The sequence below is a fragment of the Fundulus heteroclitus genome, chromosome 4, assembly GCF_011125445.2.
Source record: "Fundulus heteroclitus isolate FHET01 chromosome 4, MU-UCD_Fhet_4.1, whole genome shotgun sequence".
NCBI lineage: Eukaryota > Metazoa > Chordata > Actinopteri > Cyprinodontiformes > Fundulidae > Fundulus > Fundulus heteroclitus.
In genome coordinates this window covers 32,250,920-32,271,895 of record NC_046364.1, presented here as the reverse complement: position 1 = coordinate 32,271,895, position 20,976 = coordinate 32,250,920, and positions in this window count along the sequence as shown.

Sequence of the window (20,976 nt, the reverse complement as noted above, 5' to 3'; positions counted from 1 at the left end):
TAATCATTGCACAGTATTTTTCCGTTTCGTGCTCTTTTGTTGTACAGCTTGACTTTAAATTTAGCTTCAAGAGTCTTCTCTATTAAGGCTCATTCTTTGTTTCTCCATGGGTGTTTTTGATTTCCATGTGTGTGTTATGTGTGCATTCGGAGCTGGTGTCTCACCAAAATTTCATTGTGGTTACATAATGACAACAAAGACCCTTGACTGATTCTTGACTGATTTATGATTCACCTTGTTGGATCTACACATGTCGTTCTGAGCTACTCTTAGCAATGTTGACTCTTTCAAATAAAAAAAATGGGAGCTGATCGTCTCTTTGTGACTGGGTGCCTGTCTGTCCAGCTGCCCGTTGTTTATACCCGCTTAATCCTTGCAGGCTTGCCCGGGATGAGTGTCAACCTGCAGTCATGAGTCTGAGACAGAGGTGCACCCTGGACAGGTGAGGCTGGTCTTAGAGATCTAATTTACACCGATTTCTTGCTTGGTTATATTATATATGCACATTTGGAAGATTTTTTTTTTTAGACGCAACATCAAATACTGGCTCCTAAACTCCCATAGGTTTAGGATCCATTTTCGTTCTTCAATGATAGAAAACTTCAGACCTTTGGGAAGCATGGAGAGCTGTTGATCAAAACTAATTACAAAACTACAAGGGAGTTTGGTTCCTTACTGCCAAAACGTACAACAAATAAAACAAAGTAGAGATGATACAACACTTTTGGAGACCAAAAGTGAAAGGCAGAAGAGGGGCAGGCCAACAATCAACTGAGAAATAAAAATAAAGGGAGGAAGTTAAGAAGGGCCTTGAGCCCATATGCTGTCAGAGCAGCTAAAAAGCTGAGAGATGACAGCCTTCTGAGCAGCCGCCGTTTTAGAAAAAAACAGAGCTCGTCTTAGCTCACAGAGTTGCGTTTGGGATTTTACACATGTGTCTTCTAACAGACACCCCCTGTTATTTTCAGTATGAGCTCAGGGATCCTTCTCTAGTGTTTACTTGTCACTGTTACGTTAAGCAGACTTGAGACAAGACATCGTGGATTGAGCTCGGAGCTGTGCTACAAGTCTTTCAGCCATCGCACTCTGTGTACTCTCCTTTGTAGACAAGTGCTGAAATCTGACGAGCGGGCGATTGTCTCTGTTCGCTTTAAGCAGTGCTTTCACTCTGTTTAACCTCCGAAAACGAGAAAAAGTGAATTTTGTAATATTTCAGTGGATTAAACTGTGCTGATAGCCCCTTTGTTTTCATCTTACATGGCACCAGTAAGTAAATGTAGCTCCCAGTGTCTGACTCCTGCTTATCCTGCCACCTGCCTTCCCGCTGATCTTTCTCCACCTGCCCCTGCAGCTTGCACAGAGGGCACTGATTACATTAGTCCTCCGAGGGCCGGCCGGATCAATAAAGAATCAGTGTTCAGTCCACTGCAATCACAGCAACTTGCTAATGAGAGGGAGGAAGGCCCAGACAGAGATAAGATGAAGCAACACAAGAAAACTGATAAGCCCTCTAAAGATTTGTCTCTTCTGTTTTCTAAGAGAACCACCTGTCATTGATCAATATTGGGTGAAGATTTAATCATTTACTGTACAGATGAGGTGAGTTGCTCTACAGGCACCGTCAGACCCAGTTTACTTCTGCATGTGCGTTGGGGATCTTCTCTGTCCGAGTAAAACAAAAAAAATTAAAAAACATGCCCGTTAAACAACAAAACGTCTAAAAGTCAATATTAAAGGATAAAGAGTCTGACTGCTCACGAGAAAAATATAATAGAAAGACTAAGGAATTACCCACAGCGGCCTGGTGTTATGAAACCAGTTCAGTTTAAAAATACAGCATAATAATTCAGAACATTTAGGAAACATGCTCATGTCCCGACTTTGAAGTCAGAACAATGACTAAATGTGTAATTCAACTCTGCATGGCAATATGGATTTGCAAAAAGATAATTTACTGTAAACGACATGATGCGTTTACAATTTAGACCACACATTTAACAAGTTGCTGTTCTGTTGAACATGTTGTTTGGTTCTATCTGTTCACGTGTGACAAAAGGGTGTATTTGGCACAAAAAGCAGTCCTGCATATCACCAAAAAGAGCATCGTTTCCACGATCAAACGGGGTGGTGGCAGCATCATGTTTGGAGGGATAATTTTACCATATCAAGATGTTGCATCAAAGGCTAACAGAATTCCTTCAAAAAAGTAAAATTATATTAAAAAAGTGGTTAAAGAAAATATTAGCGTATGGTTTAAGTTGTGCCTGGCTATGGCAACTTCTTTCTACTTTTTCCCCACACCATATTTCTTTACTTTTATCCCAGTAACATTGTAGCTGAGATATATTTAAATTTTAATTTAGGTTTAGATTTTACCAGCATGTTTCTTCAAAGTAGAAGTTATATCAACATACTGTAACTCCAACATCCTTTGAAGATAATAAAATAAAAAATTACCAATTAAAAGAACGGTTTGATTGCTTTTGAATGTTTAGACCCGTTTTACGTTGTTTTATCAGAGAAGCCTTTCTCATTTCCTATGCAAAACAAACTTCTTGGTTGAATTAAAACATTAAACCAAAATCTCCCAACGACCAACAATAAATAGTGGCATGAAATCTGTGCTCAACTTTATGTACACTTATTTATATGTTGTGCCCCAGTATAGTTTTATCTCTAGGAACACCTCTGCACATTTTTTCCTTTTTAAATACATTTTTTTCCTTTAAAATGAAAAAAAACATCCCATATTGTTTTTTTTTTTTTTTTTTTTTGGTGGGGAGGCACTCTCTCTTTCTCTTTCCCTCTTTTACATTGCTCCCTCTTTCTCTCTCTTGCACATCGCTGTTTAATGATGGTAATTTTCCACCCAGGTCCGAGAGTGAGCTGATGTGGCGAGGCTCTTGGCCCCCCGCTGTTCCTGATGAGGCATGATGGGAAATTACCCAGAGCTCTCTGTTGTCAGATAGTAACTCAGTGTTTGGTTGTAATAAGCAGGCAAACCCCTGCATGCGTGTTCAGATACACTACCTCTCTCTCTCTCTCTCTCTCTCTCTCTCTCTCTCTCTCTCTCTCTCTCTCACACACACACACACACACCTCTGATTGTGCGCATTAATTGCACTGTGTGAGATCACCACAGTGACCACAGCTGTGCGGGCTACGCCTTGCTTTCCGGGTCACTTGGGTCATCAGCTCCCCTATAACAGCTACAGCACCGTCGCTGTCAGACCCGACAGTGCATAATGAGAGTCCTCCTCGCTGTGCTCGCTGTTCATATATCACTGAAACACTTTCCTCCATCCATGCATCACTTCCTTTCTTCCACTTTCTTCCACTTTCCCTCTCTATCAAGATGTCCCTGTCAACATTTCCAAGTTGTCAGGGCCATTGGGAGTGTGTGTGTGTGTGTGTGTGTGTGTGTGTGTGTGTGTGTGTGTGTGTGTGTAACTGCCTGCAGTTTATTGACTGGCATGAGGGAGGTACAGGGCTCCCAGGGACCCCACCGCTGGGTGTGGAAGGGCCTGGTGTGGATGTGTTTGTGTTAGGTTGAGAGAGCAGGGGGGGCGGGCGGTGTTTGCCCCTGTCACTGTGGTGTGTCACCTTTGCAGCAGAGCTGTCACCAACAAATGGAGCTTTAGTGGAACCCTGTAAAGAGAGTCCTGCTGGGGTACTGTTAGAATCAGCTTGGGGCCGGTTGGGGACTGCAGGGTGTGTTTGATCAACACCAGCGGATGTTGGGAGAACGTCCACCACCAGTTTACCTCCAGATGACCATCCGCAGTCAACACAGACAGCAGGTGTTCATCATAAGTCCCATATTGAGGCAAGCTTCAGACAATATTGGGAAAAATTCCACCCTATCATGAGCGTCAGCTAAGAATTCATTGTCAGCAGGAGTATGTTGGTATCGTATGTTTCATCAGACCCAATGGGATTAAAAAAATAAATTAAAAAAATCTCATCTCTGCTTTTTTTTTTAAAGCAGAGATGTGGGCAGCTGGGTTAAAACTATTTTTTATGCCCTATACAGGTGTCTTTCCCAAATGGAAATTACAATAAACTGATTCAGTACATACTCTGTAAAAATAAAGAAAAAACAAACAAACAAAATAAAACATTATTTACCTTTTGCTGTAGTTGCCACGCAGTCTGTAGATTCATTCAAATTAGTATTTTTTGGGGCTTTTGACTTGACTTGATTATGAGACCCTATATTGTTTTCTTAAGTGCTTTTTTTTTACCTATTCTATAATTATGTTGGAGTTTTTATTGTTTTTCTTTTTTACAATTTATATGCTAGTTTCATTTAAATTTTATTAAAATAAATGAAGTACTGTGATCAGATTTTGTTCTTACTTTATAATGTGCCATCTAAAGGATGTTGACACTGTCTCAGCTAAAACAAATCAGTCGAAGTTGATGCCGTATTTTTTAAAAGAAAATTAAAACATAACAAGTTACATCAACACATAATTGTTTTTATAAAGTCTCTTTTTGGGATCTTGGATAGATGTTCCATCCATTTCAGTGTCAGTTTGGTTAATCTGGTCGGATAGTTGACAGAATGTTTTTTTAGTTATTTCAACTTGATAATATTTTTTTACCGCAAATAATTAGCCCCAATTATTGATTATTTTATTTATAGCAAAATTCACTTTGATCTTTGTTAAAAAATTAACTGCTTAAAGGAAATTGACTGAATCTGGAAGTTCATTTTATTCATAGCTTCTAAATACATCCTTGTAAACAGTTTTGCAGAACTGGTTTCATCTGTATTTTAGCCCTGTAGGCTTTTCTAAATCCCAACCCACTGCACAAGAACATATACTATCATTAAGTGTTATATGTTAATGGTGGGAAAATAATTATTATATAAAAAAACATTTTGATTCATGGATCAAGTTTATTTACAGAATGATATACTGTAGAAAATGCTAACCTAAAAGTAGCTGTTAGGTTATATGAATATATTACATTTTTCCAGTCCAAAAGCTGTTAGTCAGGTTAAAAGATATAGAGCACAGAATATGTGCCCACATTATTATTATTATTATTATTATTATTATTATTATTATTATTATACATTTTAGCAACAGGAAATTTTATAAGAAACTGTTCAGACCCAGAATCAAAGCCGGCTCAGAACAAAAGTAAACTGAAACAGTGGATAGTTGCATCAACTGGGCTGTTGACTTTGCAGCAATCCCTCATACCAAGCATGCACATGGTGACAGTGGGGAGAAAAACTTCCCTTTAACAGGAAGAAACCTCCAACAGATGATAAATTGAATTTTGGGTCTACTTTAAAAAACAAATCTCTTTGACTTTTTCTGAAAAGCTAAATGTAAACAACATGATAACGATATAAACAAAAGTTATCATAGTTTTATAGTTGTGTTATTCAATAATGTAACAGATGTCATCATGTTTGCCTCTTGGATCACATTGTATGCACACTGTAACTTTTTTTTTATAAACTTTGACATGTAATGATTGAAGCTGATTTAAAAAAAAAACAATAAAGTGTGAATGACTTGCTGGCTCACTAGATAAGTATAAAAGAGGTTGTGTTAAAAGTACAATGCATTAATGATAGTGTGGATGATTTATAATCAATACCGATGTTGCTGTGGTGAATGAACCAGTAGTGGTCTCCCAAATCCAGTCCTTAGTCAATTCTTTAAACGAGTGTGGATTATCCATGTCCTTTATTGATGGAAATACTTTATATGTAAATGTCATGCCTTATTATGTCTCCAAAAATGCAGACAAAGACATTTTTACCTGGTGATTTCATGCTCAATCTTTCAAGTAAAGTCATAGTGACATCATGCTGTTTCCTACTCTGCATGTCTTTACATAGGAAAAACAAAAAAAACAAAACAAAAAAAACACCAGTTACGTATAATTACACATTTTGGGAATCCTGACTAAATTTCTCTTTTCCCAATTCTGCAGAGCGTATCATCTGCCAGTGATCATACTTCTGCCTACGGTGCTATAACTCGTTCCTCTGTACCTTCTTACGTTGCAACCCGGAAAATCTTCCTTTAATGGACAAGAGTCAGGGTTCCCACTATCATGGTACCGTTGGCTTAACATGGCCAAAAACCAGGGTGACTGGAAACAGTCTCAGACAGGGTAAAATCTGCCCTACACAATCTCTCCGTCTTTCCCTCTCCCTTTCTTCCACACACAAGCCAACACACTCACGCACAAAGCCAGGGGCCAGGAGCTGACAGTAAATAAAACCAGAGTCTCTCCTTAATTAGCTCTTTGCCTGAGGGTGAAAACACAGGGAAAGTGTGTCAGTCGCTGCCTGTGTTGGACACTAAGGGGCCACCCAGTTTTTCCAACCAAACAGCCAAGAAAAGGAGCATTTTTTGCAGTCGGGTTTCAATTTAGATACAGTGAAGTCTCTTTATTTAATCTAACTGTAAGGTCATTATTTTAACTATTATCCCTCCATTTTCTATTTTTTAAACTACTCCATCCCCTAAGCTTCCACAACAGAAAGCCGGCCTTATTTACAGACATGAGTTGCAATTAAAATCTATAATAAAACATATTTAAAATTAGGCCACAGGGATCAGAAGACATCCAAATCCATTGAGGTGGAAATGATTAAAAGCTGATTAAATTTAACAATTACAAATTAATGTCAGTATTTACCTTTGCGCCTGAGTGACGGCTCAGCCTCTTACTAGAACTTCCATTAGGAATTTCTTTTTAAATAAGCTGCGTAGCTCTGAGTTGTTGACCCTCACACAATCTCAGCAGGACACATTTGAAAGTAATGATTTTTAATGGTGTGTCCAATTTATTTGTTTCAGATTTTAAAGAAACATACCTGACATCTGTTAAACTACAGCTGGAAATACATTTGCATATTTTAGACCAGAAATTGTGCCTATAGTGAACGCCTGTCTTCTGGAGAGTTGGCTATGAAAAGCTTGTCTGCTCATGTTAAGAGCAGTACACTACTGACCCCTGCTGGTATGATATATTTTCTAAAGAAACATCTAAAGCCATTCAAGTGTACTTCATCTGTTTATGTGGACTTCAAAGTGATTTTTTTAAGGAACATTAATCACAAAATTTCTGATTAAGTTCAATGTAACGGTATCATTCCCTGAATATTAAACCCAAATTCTCCCTCCACGTTCATGTTTCCGCATCTCACGTTCTACAAACTACTTATCTAAAAGGTTATCAATAATTTGATTATTTTCCATGTAAATTTTCAGAATATTTGCTTTTTGTCAGATAAGTGAGAGAATAGTAGTAAAAATAGGAACAGATGGTGTAACTCTTGGCTATATACCACTTAAGGAACAGAAAAATAAATAAATAAATAAAACAATTATATATATATATATATATATATATATATATATATATATATATATATATATATATATATAAACTCTTCAAGCACAAAGGGATACGTTGAATATTTGTCCCCCATCCAAAAGGCTTGTGTGCAACACCTGACTTAACAGCGGAGCGGCGGGGATGTTAAAGAGCAGCGGATTTACACCTCGTTGCTCATTTGATGTCACTAAGCCATGGGTCAGAGCGAGGAGGAGAGTGCTGGTGAGTAAGACCTCTGGGGGAGAGCAGCTTCAGGAGGTTAAGTAAATCTTGTAGTGGACAAAGGCTCAATCAGATGGAACACAGAGGGGGTTTGTTTTGGCTCAAATCATCACCGAGCAGTGGGAATAGAGACATGCAGTGAAATCATATACCTGCTTGAGACACACAGATAATATACTTTGTTGGTATTAAGATCCTCCCCCCAGTAGCTCAGGGTTATGAGACACAATCTTGTTATAGAAAACCAGTAACTGCTTCAGATCAAACATGCACACATCATGCATCAGCAGCAGCAGCAGCAGCACATATCAGTAGCCCCGGAGCCATGGTTTGCTATGAGTGGACTATCAGTCACCACTGTAAGGAAAAGCCCAATTAGGAGCATTAATTATGCTTCCCTGACACTGACTCTATATCCTTTCGTTTAGCCCGAAGCACATTCAAGTCTGTGGCTGCACGTTCCATCTTGTGGCATAATCCGATCTAGCCGAGGAAGTTTGTCATGTTTGGCACAACTGGACTCTCTGGGATGAGCTAGGGCAGAGTGGCAGGGTTCAGCTCATCCATCCGACTGCGAGGGGTGTAGTCGCACAGAAAATTAAGTATGATGTCACAGACTCATTCTGCAAGATTTCGAATAATGCACTGTAAAAACACCGGTGAGTGAAGCAGAGGCAACATGTTTTACAATGGGATGCCTTGCAGACACTGAAAATGCAAAATTAAGACACTTGACATCAGTTAAAAATTAGGAATTTCAAAGGGACCGTTTAAGTTGAGCAAAATGTTTTCCAGTTTCCACTGACATACTGTAAATGTTACAGACTGACATGAGGTGTAATGTTTGACATATTTATCATGCAAGGGGCTTCATGCCCTCATTTATACGACATTTAAACTGTGTGGGTTCCTGCTTTGATTTTCTGCGTTCTCTTTTCTCAGTAATAAAGTAATCCAGTATACTTGTTGTATATCCCTTGTTATGTGTCTGGTATTCTAGAAATGAACAGGCTTAAACATTTCACCAACAAGCTACTAATTTCTTTGAGACTAAACACTTTCCAAGTTAATGGGTAAGAGGCAGGCCTCTCCCCTCAAGGGCAATCCCCTGAATTGCAACAGCTACTAATCTAAAATATGCTCAGTGTTCAGAAAGTACATCTGGAGTTCTCATTGCTGAGTTTTTATTGATTTTAAGGACAGATATTTTCAATCAAATAGCTCACACAGCTACAACAAGCCTGTCTTAAAACACAAATAGTTAAAATTTTTGCTGGAACAGGTTGTACTGATTATTAACTGAACGACATCAGACAACCAACTGCACGATATTCACAATTGCTCCTCGAACTTTAGGCCATCGGACTTATTTAAACGAACAAGGCTTAAACTTAGTCATTAATGATCTTTAGATAAATACCTCTTTTTCCTCTAATACAGTCTGAATGCTTAACTGAGAAGCTGTGGGCTGAGAAACAAAACCAAAAATGCTAAAATTACTAAATATAACTTTTGAACTGACAAATAGGGTTTGTCCTAACTGCTGAAACTGTCAGAGATGCGAAGAAAGCTGTAACGTTTTACCTCGGTTTTTGTATGTGTAGTTAAATTGCTCTTTTATGTAGAACTTATTGGTTAAAAATATTTATATGGCTAGTATGCTAATAAAAGGCTTAATTTAACATTCAAACCAACATATAAATATCTTGTGCATTACAAGTAACTTTTGCCAATGAACAGAAACTGTGAAAAAAGGCTCATGGTTTATTTTACAGATTTGTGTATAACTGAATTTAACTAAATGAAAGCTTCATGGTGGTAAGGTTGTTAACTCTGCTACAGCCAGAAGGTCCTAGATTCCAATCAGGAGCCTTTCTGTGTGGAGTTTGGCTTAGGATACTCCAGCTTCTTCCTACAGTATGTAGACATGCATTTTATTGATTGATATTCATCCATCAGTGGTTTAGATGTTATAATTGATGAGAAGGTAGGAATAAAATGTATTTCTTGACATGTTTGATGATAGTGAAGCTCTGAATAAAGCGGGTGACAATAAAGCGCCACCATCTTGCAGTTTCTTCGATTTGTTGGAACACAGCTACATTTTAAATAAGTGGACAAACAATGGCTATTTTACCTTTTAAGACTGACCAAGTGAAAAAAAAAAAACGTCTGCAGTGAATTTACACAGATCGGTAGGGAATCACTTTACATCTAATAGGAGAGTTGAAGTTAATGAGCATAGATGTACATTCACAAAAAAAGTATGAAGCAAGTTTTTGTCTGACTTCTGCATTTTCACAGACTTATGTTAGTTCACCATTTAAAAGAAAAATGCTCTTGTAAAACTAGCATGGATTTAACTGCCAGAAAAAGTCAGTCTCTCTTTGTTAATCTTCATGTCCATTTCTCGACCTGCAGCTTCCAACCCCGCGCGCACAACTCACTCAATAATCACGCTGTAAAATATCAAGAGATTACCAGACCTCTGTTTTCATGGGCAACAGATCATTAGCATGCTTATTGCTCTCGTCGATTATCCTCACTATGTACGGTACATTAGCAAACTGTACGATTGGCCAACCCCCTGCCTGCGCAATCAACAGAGAGCGTGAATGAATGATCAGCCATTAGCAGGTCGGGTGTGAACTGTGAAAATGGGCTCTCACACCAATGACTGCAGGAGGCCTTGATTCGCTCTAGCCTAGCCTAGCGAGCCTGCTAGCAAGGCCTGGCGCTTGTTGCTCTGTGTGGTGGGGAAATCAGCAAGCTTTGGCCTGCCTGCCCAACGTAATGCAGTGGAACACGGACTAGTGTAGCGTGCTGAAGCCCAGTCTAGTGAAGTGCTGTGTGCAAGATCATAGTAAGACTCCTTGCTAACATATGCTTGTGTTTAATGCAGCGACCTGCTTCTGCATGGTGGGTTTACACATATCCTGCAGTGAAGGTACTGTGCATGTGTATATGTGTGTGTGTGTGTGTGTATAATATCAGTAATCAGTGTACCTCACACAGCCAGACTATATCTAGGCATGGTGTGGTGAGAGGGCTGGAGACAAACTCTCTGCTTAAACCAGGTTCGGCTTGTCTCTGTGCATTTATGCTTACGGATGCTAAAATTGGAGATCCAAACTTCAGACGCCGGCAAGCCAGCCGAGACCCCCAAGGTCCAGGTAATAGGGACACTATGTCGGAGTGGGTTGCTTGCTATTCATGGCCTGTCTTATTTTGTTGTTTAATACACCTCTGTGACATATATGTGTGTGTGCATGCCTGTGCATTAATTCGTTTATGACCTTTGAGCGTTGCACACAAGGGGAGAGGAGAGAGAATCCAGTTATCAGAGTTGCAGGGATGCTGCAGAAAGGGTACATCCACATCTCAGTGGAGAGGTGTGTGTATGTGGGGAAAGCAATGTTAGCTTGGTCTCTGTGGATAGGAAGCTATTAGAGCTGCCAGCATGAAGGCAGCCACATGTTGAGGGTCAAAAGAGTATTTCAGACAGAAAATAAAAGAAGTATCAAAGAACATTGCCAAGTGAGCCTCGGCTACATTTTGTCAAAGTGTAGCCTATGTAAAAATGAAAGTAAATTAAAAAGCTGCCCCCTTGCTGCGTAGCTGCTGAGAATTGATCATAATTTGATCTTTTTACCTTTGTTGCCTTGAAAGAAAACAGAGTATGTTGCCAATGTAGAAGTTTTCCAAGATTTTAAACAACGTGATTATGCTCTTTTGAGTTCATCTGTGTAGCTATTCAAGTTCGGGATATAGCAGCGTGTTACGACAAGTGGGACAGACACACGGCACATTAGTCACAACAAAGTACCCCAGCCGCTTTTTGATCATGTGCAATTTTTTTTTGCCTTTATGCAGTTTGACAGGGTTGAATTCTGCGAACACGAGAGGCGAGAAAGTGTGATTCTGTGTTTCAGCCTCATGCCTGCTTGGTTTTTCCCACCTTCACACCCCAGTCTAATTTCACAGCACATAATCCAAGTCCGCCCAGCATGAAGGTTTTATCGTCTACCCTCGAATCAGTGGACCAGAGCGGTCCTCAGGCCGCGGACCGAGCCCCCAGCTAACCAGCGTCGGCTCAGCGCGCCGACGCCCACATGTGCACAGTTAATTCAGTTGTTATTGTCGCTTATGCGTGTCCCGACGGAGCCGGGGCTCTTCCACTCACTAGTCTGGATGCACACATGAAAGCTGATGTGAACCTTCTCTGCGACAGATTCATGTGTGAAAAGCAGAAAGTCTTCCGTTGACAACACTAGTGTCGCGGAGTGAGTGATGGACATGACCCTCAGTTTGGGTCACATTGCTTGCATGCATTTTAATGTTTCGTTTTTAAGATGAAGTACTTCTTGTCTTCTATCAAAAAATTAAACTGTTGCACAGTAATCTGGTTAAATAAAGCTTATTATTGACACATTTGGGTTAGTGTTCTAGATTTTCCCTGTGTCATGCAGTTCAGCTATGGGTGCATATGCGAAAGGCAGATGCGAGACAGTAAACACACTAAAAAATCTTGCACTTCACAGTTGACTAGCTCTATCTGTTACAGTAGTGTTGCTTAAATGATGACCTATCTGTTCCTTGCCACTGAGCAACTCAAGAACCATCAAATCTTTATCCCACTGTCACATCCACAGTGGATGATCTCACATACTTTAACAAACACTTGGTTATTCCTCCAAATCATTGACAAATCACTAACTTGTCTTTTGGATTCTGCGATTTATTTGAACAATAGCTTACAAAGTATGCCCAAAAGTGAAGATCTATGCAAACTAAAGTCCTAAGGAGCCCATCATCTGGGCAGTGGCTGTGTGATAAGGAGGCTTTGTAATGAATGAGCTTGAAAGCAAATAATTGCTAAGCTTTCATATTAAACTCTCACACTGTGGATTTTTAGATTAGTGTCGCTTTTTTGATTCTCTACCCTCGTTTGGTTGCACAGACCCAGATCTGCGATAACGAGCAACAGGATGCAGCCAGTGACTGTGGGATAAACACTGGATGCATGTGACATTAGGTGTAAATGGTTTTAACCGGAATCACCTGATTTGGGCCAATTATTGCGGCGATGTTTTCAGCCACGTTAGTCATTCAGCGATCACGCTCATCATAAAGTCTAATTCAATTGACCTGGAGATGAACATGCGTCGATTAGGGTCTGAGATGAAGGAGGCTGCGGCGCTGAGACGCGGAGATTTGTTGTAGCGTGACAATTCCTTGAGCAAAGCCTAAAAGTGCTAGTGTTAAGGTACAGCAACAGCGATAACGTAGTAATTGTCTGGGCAGGGCTTTAGTACAGAGGAAAGGGGAAGGGGGGTCAGTGGAGGCTCAGCTAGTGTCCCATGCTTACTTGGGTGTAATGACCCATCAATGGCGACATCTTGTCTCATCAATTTCTGCTTCTCTTCACTTGTCTGTCTGGGCCAGGTCTCTTCCTTTCCTCTGCCCTTCTCCCCTTCTGCCTCCTGAAATCCATCTTCCTCTGGTGTTTTTTTACCCCCCTTTGTATGTTGTAGTTGCATGGTTGCCTCTGTTAGATGTAAAGGATAATGCTGTTCCATATGCTGAACGGACATAAAGGTAGGACATTTTTTTTCTGGTACAGCTACCTTTATACAAGGTGAGCGAGTAGATGAATATCAAACATTAGAAGCAAACTGAGTAAAATACATACAGATAGAGATAAACATTTAAGGGTACCAAAATGTTGCTTTTCTACAGGGAATGATGAAAAGATAAGAGAAAAACGAATCGGGGAGACTGCCAAGAGACTGAAAACAATACTTAAACAGCAAATACAATTTCATACAAGTATTGGCTCTAAATGTGACAACAACCCCATGTATTCTCAATTCATCTGAACAAGGTTTGGAGGATACAAGATAAGATAAGAGAAGATAAGATAGTCTTTATTGATCTCACAATGGAGAAATTCACTCGTCACATCGGCTCATACGAGAAGGTGCAGAGTAGTGAAGGTGCATTCAGTTATATACAGTGAATCTTCATATCTACAATGGATCAAAAAGAATACCAAAAAATACAAAAAAGGACATAGGAATGTAAATGTCTCATTTACATTCTTAGTGGTCTATATATATATATATATATATATATATATATATATATATATATATATATATAAACATATCTATATACTTAAATATATACATATATCTATGCGCCTACATACATACGTACCTACGCGTATATACGTGCATATACATTGTATACATTTGTACATACATACATACATGTGTACTGACTTATGTTCAGGTGTTGATAGCAGCAGAAGTCACTACATCAGGATTATTGCACGGGTTGTAGGACAGTGTATTAAATAGATTATTGCACCTTGGTTATTGCACATTAATTATTACAGTTATGGTCACGGTTGCAGTTACAGTGCAGCATTGTAAAATCTGATAGCAGCAGGAATAAATGACCTGCGGTAGCGCTCCTTTTTACAGACAGGATGTCTAAGTCTTGCACTGAAGGAGCTGCTCAGCTCCTCTACAGTCTGGTGCAGGTACAAGAAGCCTTTTCTTTCAAAGAAAACATCCAAACCTGTCTAAAACCTCACAAAATATCACAAAAAGACAAGGTGTTATGATCTGATGACTGATCTGATCTGAGGTTATGTCTGGCCCAGAAATAAAACTGCACGTCATCATACTGAACACTGGACCCACAGTGAAGCATGGTGGTGGCAGCATTATGGTCTGGGGTACTTGTCTTCACATGAAGTTTTTTTTTTTCTTTCTTCAAAATAGGTAAAATTAGGAGCACTTCCACATGCCAGTCAGTTCTGACAAAAAAACCTTGAAGCTCAAGAGAGGAATTTCATGTAATTTAAAATCACAGCGAGTCCAACAGCCGAATCAACATAAGGGTAACTTTACCGAGCCAAAGTCCCCACCGCAGATTGCAGAAAAGAGACGGCCTCATAATCCAATAGATTTTGTGAGCTTTAGCTTTACTGACGTGTTGACAAACTCCTACCAAAGAAGACTGAACATGGTTATAACATCAACAAAGTATTAGTTTAAGAGTGCATGCTTTTACTGCATATTTTATGAAAAACTATCAAAAATATCTGAAGGTGCAAGTATAAAAAACAGCAAAAGAAAATACATGAGGGAAATATCTGAAGATTTAAATAAATCCTCATTTGAACAACCGACAGCACAAACAGCCCCAACATCCGCTGCTCACATTCAGCTTAACCTATACACACCACACAGTGTGTGTGCCTCGGTTTATCATTAAGTGAAGGCTTCCGGTATACTTGCTTCATCTCATTCAATAGCTTTTTGGAACTTTTGCAATTTATCTTTTATTTGCTGAATAGATAGCAATGCTTATTTATGACAGATAATTGTATCTAGTGCTAAGACCTAGCAATGATTGCTGTATCCTAAAAAGCAAAGGTAATAGCCATGTGAACCAAACACAGCCTACCAGCATAAACTGCATTGTAATTGTCTTTGTTGGATGTGTGTGTGTGTGTGTGTGTGTGTGTGTGTGTGTGTGTGTGTGTGTGTGTGTGTGTGTGTGTGTGTGTGTGTGTGTGTGTGTGTGTGTGTACGCGAAGAAGCAGGGGGCCCAGCTGACGAAGCCTCTCGCCGGGACACTGGCAGGCCCAGCACGCCGCAGGCCCAGCTCTCAGCTCCACCTCTGACAGGCTTCATACTTATTGCTCAATGACATTCGATGTTTTCCTTCAGTTTTCTGTAAGATTGATTTCCCAGATATGTTTGAAATATCTCCAGAGCCCTAGAGCAGGGTGACTGGCACAGTGGCGTGGGGAAGGGAGAGAGACAGAGAGGTGGTGCAGCAGGGGAGGAGAGGGGGAGATGGTTTGTTTAGGGCAATGAAAAAGTAGTAAATGTGGAAAAAAAAAACATTGCAGGATGCGGAACGAGTTGCATTTTTGGGGGGAGGGGGGAAATGCCGGAGATGAGAAATGATTTGTAGTGTCAATACTTTTATTGAACTGTTTACAAAACTCCGGATTATATAAAAATGAAAACTCTAGAGCCAACGGGAAAAGTTATGGTGTCATTTTTTCTTGTAGTAAAGCAAAGGAGAACTGAAACGTTGAACTGGACAAATGTGTGCATCATCAAGGGAGCATTGAGTGATTCATTCATGCAACAAGGGATTGCTATCTGACTTTTTGTGTTTTGGCTCTTTCTACATGGAAGCACTAGAAACCTTTATTTCCAAAGCTGATCAAACTAATTCAGTCTCTTCACTTCAAATCTGTCTGATTTGGTTCCAAACGTGTTAGGGCATCCAGCACCATACTCAGGAAACTGATCTCATAAAGATTTGAAATCTTTAAGAGTTTAAGCAAACAGTAAAGATGCCTAAACCTTATTACTGCCTTTAGGTCATTTTGATTGGTATTTCTATTTCTAAAGTCGAGCTCGGTGTATAACTCAACAAGTTTATCACCATTCTTTCAAAATTGTACACATGGCACCTTTTACACATAACAGGAATATTTGTAAAACAAACAAACAAAAATATTTTTATGATTTTGTACATGAGATTCTAGCTTGTCTTTGATAATTTTCTACGACAGATGTTTGGCAACAGAAGTGCGTGGACCATGCATAAATCCTTTAAAAAATTAAACATAGACTTGGTTTACTTTATTCAGAACCTTAATTTTTGTTTCTTCTGAGATACTTGCGTCTTTCATGATGGTACTTAACTTAACTGGTGACTCTAAATCGCCTTTAGGAGAAAATGTGATTCAAACTAATTTGTTTCCATCATGGACTAGTGAGGTTTCTGGGGTATTCCCTCTCTCCGACTGACTGCTTTTGTGAAAAAGTCCTTACAGATTTCTTCTGCTTTTGCTTTTTGTCACACTTAAATGTTTTAGATGATCAAACGAACTTTAATATTACACAGATACTTGAAAAGAAAAGAAAAAACAGCTTTTACACTGCAAAAACAGATCTAAAAATAAGTAAAATGTTCTTAAAGTTAGTGTATTTGTCCTTGATTTGAGCAGGTAAATAAGATTATCTGCCAATGGAATGAGTATTTTGACCCCTAAAATAAGATAATTAGACATCCTGCACTTGAAATAAGATGACGGAGATGGATTGTTCCTATTTTAAGTGCAAAAATCATATTCCATTGGCAAATCATCTTATGTATCTGTTCAAATCAAGGACAAATACACTAATTTAATTTTTTTTAACTTATTTTTAGTTCTGTTTTTGCAGTGTAACTAATGTTTTAATTTATTAATAAAGAATTCCATCCAAACTATACTGACCCTATATGGGGAAAGAAAGTCAGTGGACCGTAATAACTGGGCGGGGCAACTTTGGTGGTCAAATCTTACATCAAACATTGCATTAATGGGTAATGAGTCTTTTTACATCATTGTGGAAAAATTTTGGCACACTCTCCTTATTTAGCTTGTTTTAATTCAGCCACACTGGAGCAAAAATGGTCAATTTAAGGTCATCCCTCAATTGTATTTCTGGTAGAGAGGAGAAGTTATGGCTCTGTGTGTTGCAGAAAGTCATCCAGGTCCTGAAGCAGCAAAGCAGCCCAGACCATTCGACTTGTTTGACTGTATGTATGATTAAATTTTTCTGAGATGCTGTTTTTGTTTAATGCCAGATGTAATGGGTTGTACGCCTTCCAAAAAGTTTCACTCTCATCTCATCTCATCTCATCTCATCCATCCATAAAATATATTACAACGGATGGTAATTACTAAAGGAAATATGAGACGGGTTTACTTTTAGTCAGCAGTTGTACTCTCGCATGCATATCATTTTTCTCAATCTCTTTTTATGACCTTGACTGAGGGAAGTGAGACCTCCCATGTTTGAGATGTTTTTTTTTTTTTATCTCCTGGAGTCGTCAAAGTTTTAATTTCCCTCCTGTGTATGTTCTTTGTCTTCATTGTTTGTGGATAATAGCCCTCGCTGCGGTTCACTGAAATTTCTTAGCTTTTGTCACCTTTTTCTTTTGTCTTTTGATAGAATTTGCTTGATGATCCAAACACTGAAGTGACAAAAAAAAGCTAAAACAGAAGAAATATTTAAGGTAATAAATGTTCAACTTCATGGTGAGCAAAATGTTGCTCTGACTGCCACAATGATGCCAAACATATTAGCTTTACCCAGGGAGGCTTTATACCCATAAATTCTCCATGATGCCTGACTCTTGGGGATTTATTCTTATTGCTGTTAAGGTAGTATCCACAAACTGATGGCAAACTGGACAGAGGAAGAGGGGGAAGATGGATAACAAGGACAGTACAAGAAAAAGAGAAAGGACAGAGGCATAAATTAGACACAAATTACAAAACCAGACAACCAGCTGCTGCAAAAAGTCCTCTTACAGCTACCATGGGGAAACCAGATCATTCCCTGGTAATCTATTTTTAGAGACTCAATAGTTTCTATCCATTCCCTGAATCCTGAACAGTGTTACACAGGATGCGTAGATGTGAGACCGAGCTACACTTCTTGTGTGCAGTCATGACTAAAACTCTTTAACACACACATCTGCTCAAAAGTTTAGGGTCACCCAAAAAATGTCATGCTTTCCAAGAAAACTCATATTTTCTTAATCAAATGAGTCGCAGAATTAATAGAAAATGTAGCCGAGAAATCGGCAAGGTTAGAAATAATGATTTGTGCTTTAAATACTAATTAGGTCCTTCAAACCTGGATTTCATCACAGAGCCCTCCATTGGCAGCAGTTACAGCCTTGCAGACATTTGACATTTCAGCTGTCAATTTGTTGAGGTAATCTGAAAAACTCCACTCCCTGCTTCCTAAAGCACTAACCACAAGTTGGAATGGCTTGATGGGCACTTCTCACGCATCATATGGTCAAGCTGCTCCGACAACATATCAATATGGTTGAGGATTGGTGACTGTTCAAGCCACTCCATTATAGGCAAAATACCAGACTGACAATGTCTAGACTGTATTTGTGATTAATTTAGTCATTTTAATGGCAGAAAATTTCTTAATTTTTTTTTTTTAAAAAGGATAGTTCTAAGTGTCCTTGAACCTTTGAGGGGTAGTGTACCTGCGTTCAAAGTTAAGCAAGCTCTGCACTGGTGGCAACTTGGTTTATTAATGCATTTGTCAGTGGGAGATCTGACTGAGACTTGCTGGAAACTCTTGGCCATTGCAAGTAAGGCCTTTTCTTATAACAAATGAATCCCTCACTCTGAAGTACTTGTTGAGCTGGAAAACCGCTGTTTCCAAGGTTGTGAAGTAGCACAATTTGAAAACATTTGTGTGATTGTCAAAACTCTGGGACTTTAAAGTCGGCTCTTGATCAGAAGAAGCCAGACGATCCTTCATATAGGATTCTTTTCATGGAATGAAGTTCCTGTTTCTGCTCAGAGGTGTTCATCATAATCAGATGTGGCCTCAAGAAAAGGTTTTCAGCCCTTTATGAACATGCATCCTCTGTGCACATTATATTGTGTCACATCTTGTCACTGAGCATTTTGATCACATTTGCCGCTTTGTTTTATTTTGAACAACCAAGAAGTGTGTCTGTGTGTGCGCGTATGTGTGTTTTTGTGTGTCGAGGGGCATATCTACTGTTTTAAACTCTTTAATGCAATTTAACAATCCCACATATTCTTTTCACGTTTCATTGGGGTCCTTTACGTGTGAAATTGCAGAGGCCGGCCCAGCCTTCGTGACACGGTACAGCAGAGACACAGTCGCAGTGAAGCGCCAGATGTGGGAGGGAGAGCGAAATTAATTGCCACACATTGTTCAGTGGGTGTGTGCTCACCTCCAGTGAATTAGCCGCTCTGAGGGCGTGACTGTTTGAATAACGGGAATTAGGTATGAGGCCTCTCACTCACAGCTGAAGCCAACTTCAGGCGTTGCATTCAATTAACTGATCTGCCCCCGAATTCACATGCTTAACTTGTCGTTTGTCAGTGCGTGAAGACGGAAAATCATTTTTTTCTCCACGAACAAAACATAGCATACTTTTTCTTCTCTGACTTTCTATATAGTTTTTTATTTATTTAATTTTTCCTCCTCTAAACTTTAGCTTTTCATCCAAGAAACGTTTTCATTTAGAGGTGTGACGCTATCCACGAATCAGTAGGATTTTAGCCACTTAATTAAAGTGACATGCTCATTCAGAAAGTTTAACTTGCTGATATTTATCTTTTAAAACTACTATTTTTCATCTTTAAATGGTCTCACCTTGAACTCTTACATAAACACAGTCGTCACAGGACGCTGAGACCTGAAAACCAAATGCTTTTAGTCATTCTGAGGTGACAGCTGGTGACTAGAGACTAGACTAGAGTTTTGCAGCTCCTAACCTGTGGAACAATCCATATGTCAGAATGCATAAGGCCCACCTGAAGCTAGGAGGATTTTAAATCACTTTTAAAAACTCATTGGTTTTTATTGGCTTTTAATTATAAGAACCTTGAGCATTAGGCCACAGTTGTTGTTTTTATGGTATTATGTCACTGTTTTTGCTTTTATTGCTCTAATTATCCAAACTGTCATTGTGTTTTGTTGCTTATGTTTACCCTTTTATTATCTTATCTTACCCGTGAAGCACTTTGATCACTCTATTGCGTGTCATAGTGCTATACGAATAAGGATTGATTGATTGATTGATTGATTGATTGATGGTAAAATCCATGCATTTGGAATATTAGTGTAGTTATGATGCTTGTAAATATTTGCTGTTTAGATGCACATTGCTGTCAGATTAAGGAATGAAGTTGAGATCACTAGCAAACCACATTTGTGACACATGGTTCACTCCCCTTTCAAAGCTTCGCAGTTACATGAATGTATGACAGCTGTGTTTTTTTCGTGGAGTTCCACACAATTACCTCAAGACATACAGTATCAAGAATAGTAGCACATCATAATGTTCCTCTGAAGACTTTGATTACAATCTCAGCATTTCAAACTGAGCCTAACCTGCTCTGTCAGCATCATCTGTATCAGAGGAACTAGCAGTGGCATGCCCACCTCAACTGTGACCCTCACATGGACTCCGGCATGAAGATAGACTGGAGCACCTCTTCCCTCCACCTGCCCCTCCTGTCTCTGCATTTTCCTGGGCCATATAAGGGGTGGGCGGGGGTTGAAGGAGAGGTGGTGGATGAGGAAGGCATCGGGAGATAGTGGGGGTGGTGGTGGGTGGTGGGGGGGTCTCTGCTTCCCCTGGGGCGGCCTGCTGGAGCGAGGTGACCCAGCTTGTCGCTCGGTGACCTGTGAGAGGGACATTATGAAGTGTGAGTGGCTGTCACCCTAACTGCTTGTGACAACACGGCTCCTGGCGCAGCTGCGCCAGCCTGCCCCAGCC